Genomic DNA, 14,109 nt, shown 5'->3' on the forward strand with positions numbered 1-14,109 from the left:
CTGTATATGCTAAACTAAAACTTGTTTCCTTGCCTATGGATCATGCAATCTAGAAATGGTAACATACAATTGTTTTCATTTTGTAAAGAAAATTTGATGGAAGGTAATGAATTGTTAAGTAAGCAAAGAAATATTAGTAAATTTTCATTTGTTAGCTAAACACGAAGAACATTATCTACATACCTAAAACAAATTGCATTAGAAGGTGAGATATCCTTTAGTAATTTTGTTTCAAAAACTTCCATACAATGATTACTTAGTACAGGTGAAGGAGGGTTACTCATAGCCATACCAAATTTTTGAGCATAATAATCTCCATTGAATTGAAGTACACAAACTGTTATACACAATTTCATCACTTCAGTGAAAAAAGACTTTGAAACAGGTAAATGAATATCATCCGAGACATCAAATGAATATTCTAAAAGTTCATCTGGTGGAACTTTTGTGAAAAATGAGGGAAAATCATAGTTGATTAGTTTAAAAGCAAAATTAGCAATGATATTGTTGAGCTTATTGACTAAGAACACAAACTCTTCTTTTGTGATAAACCTCTGCAATAAACAACTAGATATGGATATATGTGTCAGAGGTGGAGGGAAAGAGGAGAAGTGGGAGACCAAAATGGAGGTGGAAGGTCCATATGGAGTGAAAAAGATTTTGAGCGATCGGGGCCTGACCATGCAGAAGGGTGAAAGGCATGCAAAGAATAGAGTGAACCGGAACGATGCGGTGTGTCGGGGTCGACGTGCTGTCAGTGGATTGAACCAGGGCATGTGAAGCGTCTGGGGTAAACCATGGAAAGTTCTGTGGGGACTGGATGTGGAAAGGGAGCTGTGGTTTCGGTGCATTATACATGTCAGCTAGAGACTGAGTGTGAACTAATGTGACCTTTGTTGTCTTTTCCTAGCGCTACCTCGTGAGCATGCGGGGGAAGGGGGCTGTCATTTTATGTATGGAGGGGTGGAGACGGGAATGAATATAGGCAGCAAGTATGAATTACGTACATATGTCTATATGTATATGTGTGTGTATGTATATATGTGTATATGTCAAAATATTTAGGTATGTATATGTGCGTGTGTGGAGTGTATGTATTTACATGTGTATGTGGGTGGGATGGCCCATTCTTTCATCTGTTTCCTTGCGCTACCTTGCTAAAGCGGGAGACAGCGACAAAGTATAATAAATGAATATAAAAGTATTCCTTGTGTGCCTTAGGTTATGGATTAAGTTTTGTGTGCTCAAACAGGGAAGCCATGTCTGTTGATGTCAGAAAGTCTTTTTGCAATTCAGAGAAATACAGTAATTTAAGTAATGATGAAATAAATATCTGTAAGGGTTTAGTGCATGCCATTTTGTCAGTGGAACGTAATTGCCCTAAAAGGTTTATAAGAGGTATTAACACCTTAAAGATAGACAACGATACACATATTACTAAAGCGGAGAAGCTAACACTGTTGTGATTATGGACAAAAGAAACTATTTATCTAAAACGAATGATCTTTTAAATGATGACACAACATATTCTAAACTCAGTAAGAATCGCCTAGAAGCAGTTGATTCCCATTTCAATAAAGGACTGAAGTTGTTGAAAGGTAATGGTTTTATTACCAAAAGTTTGTCTTGTTTGTCCTCTTCATTGCCACATAGGTATGGACTTATCAATATATAAACAAAATTTTCCAGCAAGACCTATAGTGAGTTCAATAGGATCCATCACATATAAATTGTCAAAATGGTTAGTTTCTTTATTAAGCCCTTTTTTTGGGTAAGATATCAATTCTAATATCATGAACAATGTAGTTTTAGTCAACAAGAGTAACAATATCAATGTTAATTTTGATTTCAAATTAGTTACCTTTGATATTTCCTCACTTTTCAAAAATGTTCAACTTGATGAACCTTTTAGAATATCTATTTGATGTCTTGGATGATATTCATTTACTTGTTTCAAAGTCTGTTTTCATTGTACTTATGATACGTGTATAAAGACTGTGTATCTCAGATCAATGGAGATTATTATGCTCAAAAATTTCTTAAGGCAATGGGTAGCCCTCTTTCACCTGTACTACGTAATCATTATATGGGATTTTTTTAAACAAAATTACTAAAGGATATTTTACCTTCTAATGCAATTTGGCTTCTGTTTGTTCATGATGTTCTTTATATTTGCGCAACAAATGAAAAACTTACAATTATTTCTCCCCTTACTTAACAATTTAGTACCCTCCATCAAATTTACTGTAGAAAATAAAAATGATGGTACGTTACCATTTTTAGATTGCCTGGTCCATAGGCAAGGAAACAAGTTTAAGTTTAGCAAATACAGAAATCTTACCAATGTATGCTCATATATCTATTATTACTCATCTCAACAAGACAGAGGTAAATTATCATCATTTCAACCTATGTTCCTTAGGGCATTACGTATTTGCAGTCCAAGGTACATTGATGAGTATGATAAGACATATTCTGTTGGATCCAAGTTAAAGTAGGCGAGATCTTTCATTGATAAATCCCTAAAGTTAACTAAGAAATCATTTCATAGAGTTGACACTAAACTTCCCAGTGACACCAAGAATTTTTTAGATCTCCTTTTTCTGATAATAATTTAACTTTACTTCCCATGTTGCTTAAATTCCTTAATATAAATGTTACGTTCAGCAACAATAATATTATAAAGAACATATTAATTCGGAATTCATCAAAAAATTCTCCTGGGTGCAGCTATAAAGTGCCATGTAGAAATTGAGATAAGTTTTATGTTGGGTAGACTGGGAAGGATCTTTCTGTTAGACTTAAGCATCATAAATGTAGCATGAGAACGGGACAAGAATCAAATGCCTTGTTTAATCATAGTAAAAACAATGATCATTGTCTTGAATAGAGTAATGCCATCTCCATTAATAACTCTTTTCTATTACCACGAGAAATATCATTCAATATTCTATTCTTACATACACAAAGAATTATAATCTTAATATTAGTGATACTCTACACAAATTAGTTAACTTTATTAATAATAAGATATGTAATATATATATATATATATATATATATATATATATATATATATATATATATATATATATATATATATATATATATATATATATATATACAGTTATTTATTTATTATTTTGCTTTGTCGCTGTCTCTCGCGTTTGCGAGGTAGCGCAAGGAAACAGACGTAAGAAATGGCCCAACCCACTCCATACACATATATATACATACACGTCCACACACGCAAATATACATACCTCAATGTACACATATATATACACACACAGACATATACATATATACACATGTACATAATTCATAAAGTCTGCCTTTATTCCCATCGCCACCTCGCCACACATGGAATAACATCCCCCTCCTCCTTCATGTGTGCGAGGTAGCGCTAGGAAAAGACAACAAATTCCCCATTCGTTCACACTTAGTCTCTAGCTGTCATGTAAGAACGCCCAAAACCACAACTCCCTGTCCACATCCAGACCCCAAACAACATTCCATGGTTTACCCCAGACGCTTCACAAGCACTCATTCAATCCATTGACTGCACGTCGAACTCGGTATACCACATCGATCCAATTCACTCTATTCCTTGCCCGCCTTTCACCCTCCTGAATGTTCAGGCCCCGATCACTCAAAATCTTTTTCACTCCATCTTTCCACCTCCAATTTGGTCTCCCACTTCTTATCGTTCCCTCCACCTCCGACACATCTAGCCTCTTGGTCAATCTTTCCTCGATCATTCTCTCCATGTACCCAAACCATTTCAAAACACTATATCCTGCTCTCTCAGCCACGCTCTTTTGATTTCCACACGTCTCTCTTACCCTTATATATAGATATATATATATATATATATATATATATATATATATATATATATATATATATATATATATATATATATATATATATATATATATATATATATATATATATATATATATATATATATATATATATATATATATATATATATATATATATATATATATATATATATATATATATACATATATGTATATATATGTATATATATATATATATATATATATATATATATATATATATATATATATATATATATATATATATATATATATATATATATATATATATATATATATATATATGTATATATATATATATATATATATATATATATATATATATATATATATATATATATATATATATATATATATATATATATATATATATATAAATATATATATATATATATATATATATATATATATATATATATATATATATATATATATATATATATATATATATATATATATATAAACGTATTCCCTGCATGTCATAGAAGGCGACTAAAAGGGGAGGGAGCGGGGGGCTGGAAATGCTCCCCTCTCGTTTTTTTTTTTTTTTTTTTTTTTTTTTTTCCAAAAGAAGGAACAGAGAAGGTGGCCAAGTGAGGATATTCCCTCAAAGGCCCAGTCCTCTGTTCTTAACGCTACCTCGCTAATGTGGGAAATGGCGAATAGTTTGAAAGAAAAGAAAAAGATATATATATATATATATATATATATATATATATATATATATATATATATATATATATATATATATATATATATATATATATTTTATTTATTTTATTATACTTTGTCGCTGTCTCCCGCGTTTGCGAGGTAGCGCAAGGAAACAGACGAAAGAAATGGCCCAACCCCCCCCCCCCCCATACACATGTATATACATACGTCCACACACGCAAATATACATACCTACACAGCTTTCCATGGTTTACCCCAGACGCTTCACATGCCCTGCTTCAATCCACTGACAGCACGTCAACCCCGGTATACCACATCGCTCCAATTCACTCTATTCCTTGCCCTCCTTTCACCCTCCTGCATGTTCAGGCCCCGATCACACAAAATCTTTTTCACTCCATCTTTCCACCGCCAATTTGGTCTCCCTCTTCTCCTTGTTCCCTCCACCTCCGACACATATATCCTCTTGGTCAATCTTTCCTCACTCATCCTCTCCATGTGCCCAAACCACTTCAAAACACACTCTTCTGCTCTCTCAACCAAGATCTTTTTATTTCCACACATCTCTCTTACCCTTACGTTACTCACTCGATCAAACCACCTCACACCACACATTGACCTCAAACATCTCATTTCCAGCACATCCATCCTCCTGCGCACAACTCTATCCATAGCCCACGCCTCGCAACCATACAACATTGTTGGAACCACTATTCCTTCAAACATACCCATTTTTGCTTTCTGAGATAATGTTCTCGACTTCCACACATTCTTCAAGGCCCCCAGGATTTTCGCCCCCTCCCCCACCCTATGATCCACTTCCGCTTCCATGGTTCCATCCGCTGCCAGATCCACTCCCAGATATCTAAAACACTTCACTTCCTCCAGTTTTTCTCCATTCAAACTCACCTCCCAATTGACTTGACCCTCAACCCTACTGTACCTAATAACCTTGCTCTTATTCACATTTACTCTTAACTTTCTTCTTCCACACACTTTTCCAAACTCAGTCACCAGCTTCTGCAGTTTCTCACATGAATCAGCCACCAGCGCTGTATCATCAGCGAACAACAACTGACTCACTTCCCAAGCTCTCTCATCCCCAACAGACTTCATACTTGCCCCTCTTTCCAAAACTCTTGCATTTACCTCCCTAACAACCCCATCCATAAACAAATTAAACAACCATGGAGACATCACACACTCCTGCCACAATTCACTGAGAACCAATCACTTTCCTCTCTTCCTACACGTACACAAGCCTTACATCCTCGATAAAAACTTTTCACTGCTTCTAACAACTTGCCTTCCACACCATATATTCTTAAAACCTTCCACAGAGCATCTCTATCAACTCTATCATATGCCTTCTCCAGATCCATAAATGATACATGCAAATCCATTTGCTTTTCTAAGTATTTCTCACATACATTCTTCAAAGCTAACACCTGATCCACACATCCTCTACAACTTCTGAAACCACACTGCTCTTCCCCAGTCTGATGCTTTGTACACGCCTTCACCCTCTCAATCAATACCCTCCCATATAATTTACCAGGAATACTCAACAAACTTATACCTCTGTAATTTAAGCACTCACTCTTATCCCCTTTGCCTTTGTACAATGGCAATATGCAAGCATTCCGCCAATCCTCAGGCACCTCACCATGAATCATACATACATTAAACAACCTTACCAACCAGTCAACAATACAGTCACCCCCTTTTTCAATAAATTCCACTGCAATACCATCCAAAACTGCTGCTTTCCCGGCTTTCATCTTCCATAAAGCTTTTACTACCTCTTCACTATTTACCAAATCATTTTCCCTAACCCTCTCACTTTGCACACCACCTCGACCAAAAACCCTATATCTGCCACTCTATCATCAAACACATTCAACAGACCTTCAAAATACTCACTCCATCTCCTTCTCACATCACCACTACTTGTTATCACCTCCCCATTAGCCCCCTTCACTGTAGTTCCTATTTGCTCCCTTGTCTTACGCAATATATTTACCTCCTTCCAAAACATCTTTTTATTCTCCCTGAAATTTAATGATACTCTCTCACCCCAACTCTAATTTGCCCTCTTTTTCACCTCTTACACGTTTCTCTTGACCTCCTGCCCCTTTCTTTTATACCTCTGCCACTCATTTGCATTCTTTCCTTGGAAAAATCGTTCAAATCCTCTCTTTTCTCTTTCACTAATAATCTTATTTCTTCATTCCACCACTCACTACCTTTTCTAATCAACCCACCTTCCACGCTTCTCATGCCACAAGCATCTTTTGCGCAGGCCATCACTGCTTCCCTAAATACATCCCATTCCTCCCCCACTCCCTTTACCTCCTTTGTTCTCACCTTTTTCCATTCTGTACTCAGTCTCTCCTGGTACTTCCTCACACAAGTCTCCTTCCCAAGCTCACTTACTCTCACCACTCTCTTCACCCCAACATTCTCTCTTCTTTTCTGAAAACCCCCACAAATCTTCACCTTCGCCTCCACAAGATAATGATCAGACATCCCTCCAGTTGCACCTCTCAGCACATTAACATCCAATAGTCTCTCTTTCGTGCGTCTATCAATTAACACGTAATCCAATAAACGCTCTCTGGCCATCTCTCGTATTTACATACGTATACTTATGCATATCTCGCTTTTTAAACCAGGTATTCCCAATCACCAGTCTTTTTCAGCACATAAATCTCCAAGCTCTTCACCATTTCCATTTACAACTCTGACCACTCCATGTATACCAATAATTCCCTCAACTGACATATTACTCACCTTAGCATTCAAATCACCCATCACTATAACCCGGTCTTGTGCATCAAAACCACTAACAAACTCATTTAGCTGCTCCCAAAACACTTACCTCTCATGATCTTTCTTCTCATGCCCAGGTGCATATGCACCAATAATCACCCATCTCTCTCCATCAACTTTCAGTTTTACCCATATAAATCTAGAATCTACTTTTTTACACTCTATCACATACTCCCACAACTCCTGATTCAGGAGTAGTGCTACTCCTTCCCTGGCTCAAAGAAGGAACAGAGAAGGGGGCCAGATGAGGATATTCAATCAAAATCCCAGTCCTCTGTTCTTAACGCTACCTCACTAACGCGGGAAATGGAAATGGTGAAGAGCTTGTAGATTTATGTGCTGGAAAGGACTGGTGATTGGGAATACCTGGTTCAAAAAGCGAGATAAACATAAGTATACGTATGTAAGTAGGAGAGATGGCCAGAGAGCGTTATTGGATTACGTGTGAATTGACAGGCGCGCGAAAGAGAGAGTTTTGGATGTTAATGTGCTGACAGGTGCAACTGTAGGGATGTCTGATCATTATCTTGTGGAGGCTAAGGTGAAGATTTGTATGGGTTTTCAGAAAAGAAGAGTGAATGTTGGGGTGAAGAGTGTGGTGAGAGTAAGTGAGCTTGGGAAGGAGACTTGTGTGAGGAAGTACCAGGAGAGACTGAGTACAGAATGGAAAAAGGTGAGAACACTCGAAGTAAGGGGAGTGGGGGAGGAATGGGATGTATTTAGGGAATCAGTGATGGATTGCGCAAAAGATGCGTTTGGCATGGGAAGAGTGGGAGGTGGGTTGATTTGAAAGGGTAGTGAATGGTGGGATGAAGAAGAAAGATTATTAGTGAAAGAGAAGAGAGAGGCATTTAGACGATTTTTGCAGGGAAAAAATGCAATTGAGTGGGAGATGTATAAAAGAAAGAGACAGGAGGTCAAGAGAAAGGTGCAAGGGATGAGAAAGAGGGCAAATGAGAGTTGGGGTGAGAGTGTATCATTAAATTTTAGGGAGAATAAAAAGATGTTCTAAAAGGAGGTAAATAAAGTGCGTAAGACAAGGGAGCAAATGGGAACTTCAGTGAAGGGCGAAAATGGGGAGGTGATAACAAGAAGTGTTGATGTGAGAAGGAGATGGAGTGAGCATTTTGAAGGTCTGTTGAATGTGTTTGATGATAGAGTGGCGGATATAGGGTGTTTTGGTCGAGGTGGTGTGCAAAGTGAGAGGGTTAGGGAAAATGATTTCGTAAACAGAGAAGAGGTAGTAAAAGCTTTGCGGAAGATGAAAGCCTGCAATGCAGCAGTTTTCGATGGTATTGCAGTGGAATTTATTAAAAGCGGTAGTGACTGTATTATTGACTAGTTGGTAAGGTTATTTAATGTATGTATGACTCATGGTGAGGTGCCTGATGATTGGCGGAATGCGTGCATAGTGATATTTTACAAAGGCAAAGGGGAAAACTGTGAGTGCTCAAATTACAGAGGTATAAGTTTGTTGAGTATTCCTGGTAAATTTTACGGGAGGGTATTGATTAAGAGGGTGAAGGCATGTACAGAGCATTAGACTGGGGAAGAGCAGTGTGTTTTCAGATGTGGTAGAGGTATACCACATCGATCCAATTCACTCTATTCCTTACCCGCCTTTCACCGTCCTGCATGTTGAGGCCCCGATCACACAAAATCTTTTTCACTCCATCTTTCCACCTCCAATCTGGTCTCCCACTTATCCTTGTTCCCTCCACCTCCGACACATATATCCTCTTGGTCAATTTTTCCTCACTCATTCTCTCCATGTGCCCAAACCATTTCAAAACACCCACTTCTTCTCTCTCAACCACGCTCTATTTATTTCCACACATCTCTCTTACCCTCACGTTACTTACTCGATCAAACCACCTCACACCACACATTGTCCTCAAACATCTCACTTCCAGCACATCCATCCTCCTGCGCACAACTCTATCCATAGCCCACGCCTCGCAAACATACAACATTGTTGGAACCACTTTTCCTTCAAACATACCCATTTTTGCTTTCCGAGATAATGTTCTCGACTTCCACACATTCTTCAAGGCTCCCAGGATTTTCGCCCCCTCCCCCACCCTATGATCCACTTACGCTTCCATGGTTCCATCCGCTGCCAGATCCACTCCCAGATATCTAAAACACTTTACTTCCTCCACTTTTTCTCCATTCTAACTTACCTTCCAATTGACTTGACCCTCAACCCTACTGTACCTAATTACCTTACTCTTATTCACATTTACTCTTAACTTTCTTCTTTCACACACTTTACCAAACTCAGTCACCAGCTTCTGCAGTTTCTCACACGAATCAGCGACCAACGCTGTATCATCAGCGAGTTTCTCCTGACCTCCTGTCTCTTTCTTTTATACATCTCCCACTCATTTGCATTTTTTCCATCCAAAAATCGTCCAAATGCCTCTCTCTTCTCTTTCACTAATAATCTTAATTCTTCATCGCACCACTCACTACCCTTTTCAATCAACCCAACTTCCACTCTTTTCATGCCACAAGCATCTTTTGCGCAATCCATCACTGATTCCCTAAATACATCACATTCCTTCCCCGCTCCCCTTAGTTACATTGTTCTCACCTTTTTCCATATATATATATATATATATATATATATATATATATATATATATATATATATATATATATATATATATATATATATATATATATATATATATATATATATATATATATATATATATATATATATATATATATATATATATATGTATATATATATATATATATATATATATATATATGTATATATATATATATATATATATATATATATATTTTTTTTTTTTTTTTTCTTTGTCGCTGTCTCCCGCGTTTGCGAGGTGGCGCAAGGAAACAGACGAAAGAAATGGCCCAACCCACCCACATACACATGTATATACATACGTCCAAACACGCAAACATACATGCCTAGACAGCTTTCCATGGTTTACCCCGGACGCTTCACATGCCCTGATTCAATCCACTGACAGCACGTCAACCACGGTATACCACATCGATCCAATTCACTCTATTCCTTGCCCTCCTTTCACCCTCCTGCATGTTCAGGCCCCGATCACACAAAATCTTTTTCACTCCATCTTTCCACCTCCAATTTGGTCTCCCACTTCTCCTCATTCCCTCCACCTCCGACACATATATCCTCTTGGTCAATCTTTCCTCAATCTTTCTCTCCATATGCCAAAACCATTTCAAAACACCCTCTTCTGCTCTCTCAACAACGCTCTTTTTATTTCCACACATCTCTCTTACCCTTACGTTACTTACTCGAACAAACCACCTCACACCACACATTGTCCGCAAACATCTCATTTCCAGCTCATCCATCCTCCTGCGCACAACTCTATCCATATCCCACGCCTCGCAAGCATACAACATTGTTGGAATCACTATTCCTTCAAACATACCCATTTTTGCTTTCCGAGATAAAGGTCTCGACTTCCACACATTTTTCAAGGCTCCCAGGATTTTCGGCCCATCCCCCACCCTATGATCCACTTCCGCTTCCATGGTTCCATCCGCTGCCAGATCCACTCCCAGATATCTAAAACACCTTACTTCCTCCAGTTTTTCTCCATTCAAACTTACCTCCCAATTGACTTAACCCTCACCCCTACTGTACTTAATAACCTTGCTCTTATTCACATTTACTCTTAAATTTCTTCTTTCACACACTTTACCAAACTCAGTCACCAACTTCTGCAGTTTCTCACATGAATCAGCCACCAGCGCTGTATCATCAGCGAACAACAACTGACTCACTTCCCAAGCTCTCTCATCCCCAACAGACTTCATACTTACCCCTCTTTCCAAAACTCTTGCATTCACCTCCCTAACAACCCCATCCATAAACAAATTAAACAACCATGGAGACATCACACACTCCTGCCGCAAACCTACATTCACTGAGAACCAATCACTTTCCTCTCTTCCTACACGTACACATGCTTTACATCCTCGATAAAAACTTTTCACTGCTTTTAACAACTTGCCTCCCACACCATATATTCTTAATACCTTCCACAGAGCATCTCTATCAACTCTATCATATGCCTTCTCCAGATCCATAAATTCTACATATAAATCCATTTGCTTTTCTAAGTATTTCTCACATACATTCTTCAAAGCAAACACCTGATCCACACATCCTCTACCACTTCGGAAACCACACTGCTCTTCCCCAATCTGATGCTCTGTACAAGCCTTCAACCTCTCAATCAATACCCTCCTATATTATTTACCAGGAATTTTCAAAAACTTATACCTATGTAATTTGAGCACTCACTCTTATCCCCTTTGCCTTTGTACAATGGCACTATGCACGCATTCCGCCAATCCTCAGGCACCTCACCATGAGTCATACATACATTAAATAACTTTACCAACCAGTCAATAATACAGTCACCACAGTTTTTAATAAATTCCACTGCAATACCATCCAAACCTGCTGCCTTGCCGGCTTTCATCTTCCGCAAAGCTTTTACTACCTCTTCTCTGTTTACCAAATCATTTTCCCTAACCCTCTCAATTTGCACACCACCTCGACCAAAACACCCTATATCTGCCACTCTATCATCAAACACATTCAACAAACCCTCAAAATCTTCACTCCATCTCCTTCTCACATCACCACTACTTGTTATCACTTCCCCATTTGCGCCCTTCACTGAAGTTCCCATTTGCTCCCTTGTCTTACGCACTTTATTTACCTCCTTCCAGAACATCTTTTCATTCTCCCTATAATTTAATGATACTCTCTCACCCCAACCCTCATTTGCCCTCTTTTTCACCTCTTTCCCCTTTCTCTTGACCTCCTGTCTCTTTCTTTTATACATCTCCCACTCAATTGCATTTTTTCCCTCCAAAAATCGTCCAAATGCCTCTCTCTTCTCTTTCACTAATACTCTTACTTCTTCATGCCACCACTCACTACCCTTTCTAATCAACCCACCTCCCACTCTTCTCATGCCAAAAGCATCTTTTGCACAATCCATCACTGATTCCCTAAACACATTCCATTCCTCCCCCACTCCCCTTACTTCCATTGCTCTCACCTTTTTACATTCTGTACTCAGTCTTTCCTGGTACTTCCTCACACAAGTCTCCTTCCCAAGCTCACATACTCTCACCACCCTCTTCACCCCAACATTCACTCTTCTTTTCTGAAAACCCATACAAATCTTCACCTTAGCCTCCACAAGATAATGATCAGACATCCTTCCAGATGCACCTCTCTGCATATTAACATCCAAAAGTCTCTCTTTCGCGCGACAGTCAATTAACACGTAATCCAATAACGCTCTCTGGCCATCTCTCCTACTTACATACGTATACTTATGTATATCTCGCTTTTTAAACCAGGCATTCCCAATCACCAGTCCTTTTTCAGCACATAAATCTACAAGCTCTTCACCATTTCCATTTACAACACTGAACACCACATGTATACCAATTATTCCCTCAACTGACACATTACTCACTTTGCATTCAAATCATACATCACTATAACCCGGTCTCGTGCATCAAAACCACTAACACACTCATTCAGCTGCTCCCAAAACACTTGCCTCTCATGATCTTTCTTCTCATGCCCAGGTGCATATGCACCAATAATCACCCATCTCCCTCCATCAACTTTCAGTTTGATCCGTATTAATCGAGAATTTACTTTCTTACATTCTATCACATACCCCCACAACTAGTGTTTCAGGAGTACTGCTACTCCTTCCCTTGCTCTTGTCCTCTCACTAACCCCTGACTTTACTCCGAAGACATTCCCAAACCACTCTTCCCCTTTACACTTGAGCTTCGTTTCACTCAGAGCCAAAACATCCAGGTTCCTTTCCTCAAACATACTACCTATCTCTCCTTTTTTCACATCTTGATTACATCCACACACATTTAGACACACCAGTCTGAACCTTCGAGGAGCATGAGCACTCCCCGCGTGACTCCTTCTTCTGTTTCCCATTTTAGAAAGTTAAAAAAATACAAGGAGGGTAGGATTTCTGGCCCCCTGCTCCCGTCCCGTCTAGTCGCCTTCTACGACACGCGAGGAATGCGTAGGAAGTATTCTTTCACCCCTATCCCCAGGGATAATATATATATATATATATATATATATATATATATATATATATATATATATATATATATATATATATATATATATATATATATATATATATATATATATATATATATATATATATATATATATATATATATATATTTATATATACATATACACATATATACACATACATACGCACATATACACACACACACACATACACATATATATACATATGAAAAATGTAAGGAATAATTTAGAAAACTGAAACTTCTAGTTTGAAATGAAATGAAAAAATGAATGTCTCATAATGGTTCAGCCTCTGCCTATGGAAAAGGGAAATGTATAATTTATTTACACAAACGTCAATAGTAGTTCTCATCAATTTAACCACTATATCAATAAGCTTCAATGTCTAAGCTACATTTTTTCCAATTTCACTATTTTCTTGTGAAAGCACCATGTATGAAAACTATCACTCGAGTAACACAACTATAAACATTTACTTCCCCTTTAAAAAAGGGGAAGTAAATGTTTATTATATATATACATATATATATATATAAATATATATATATATATATATATATATATATATATATATATATATATATATATATATATATA

The sequence above is a fragment of the Panulirus ornatus genome, chromosome 33 (genome assembly GCF_036320965.1).
Source record: "Panulirus ornatus isolate Po-2019 chromosome 33, ASM3632096v1, whole genome shotgun sequence".
NCBI lineage: Eukaryota > Metazoa > Arthropoda > Malacostraca > Decapoda > Palinuridae > Panulirus > Panulirus ornatus.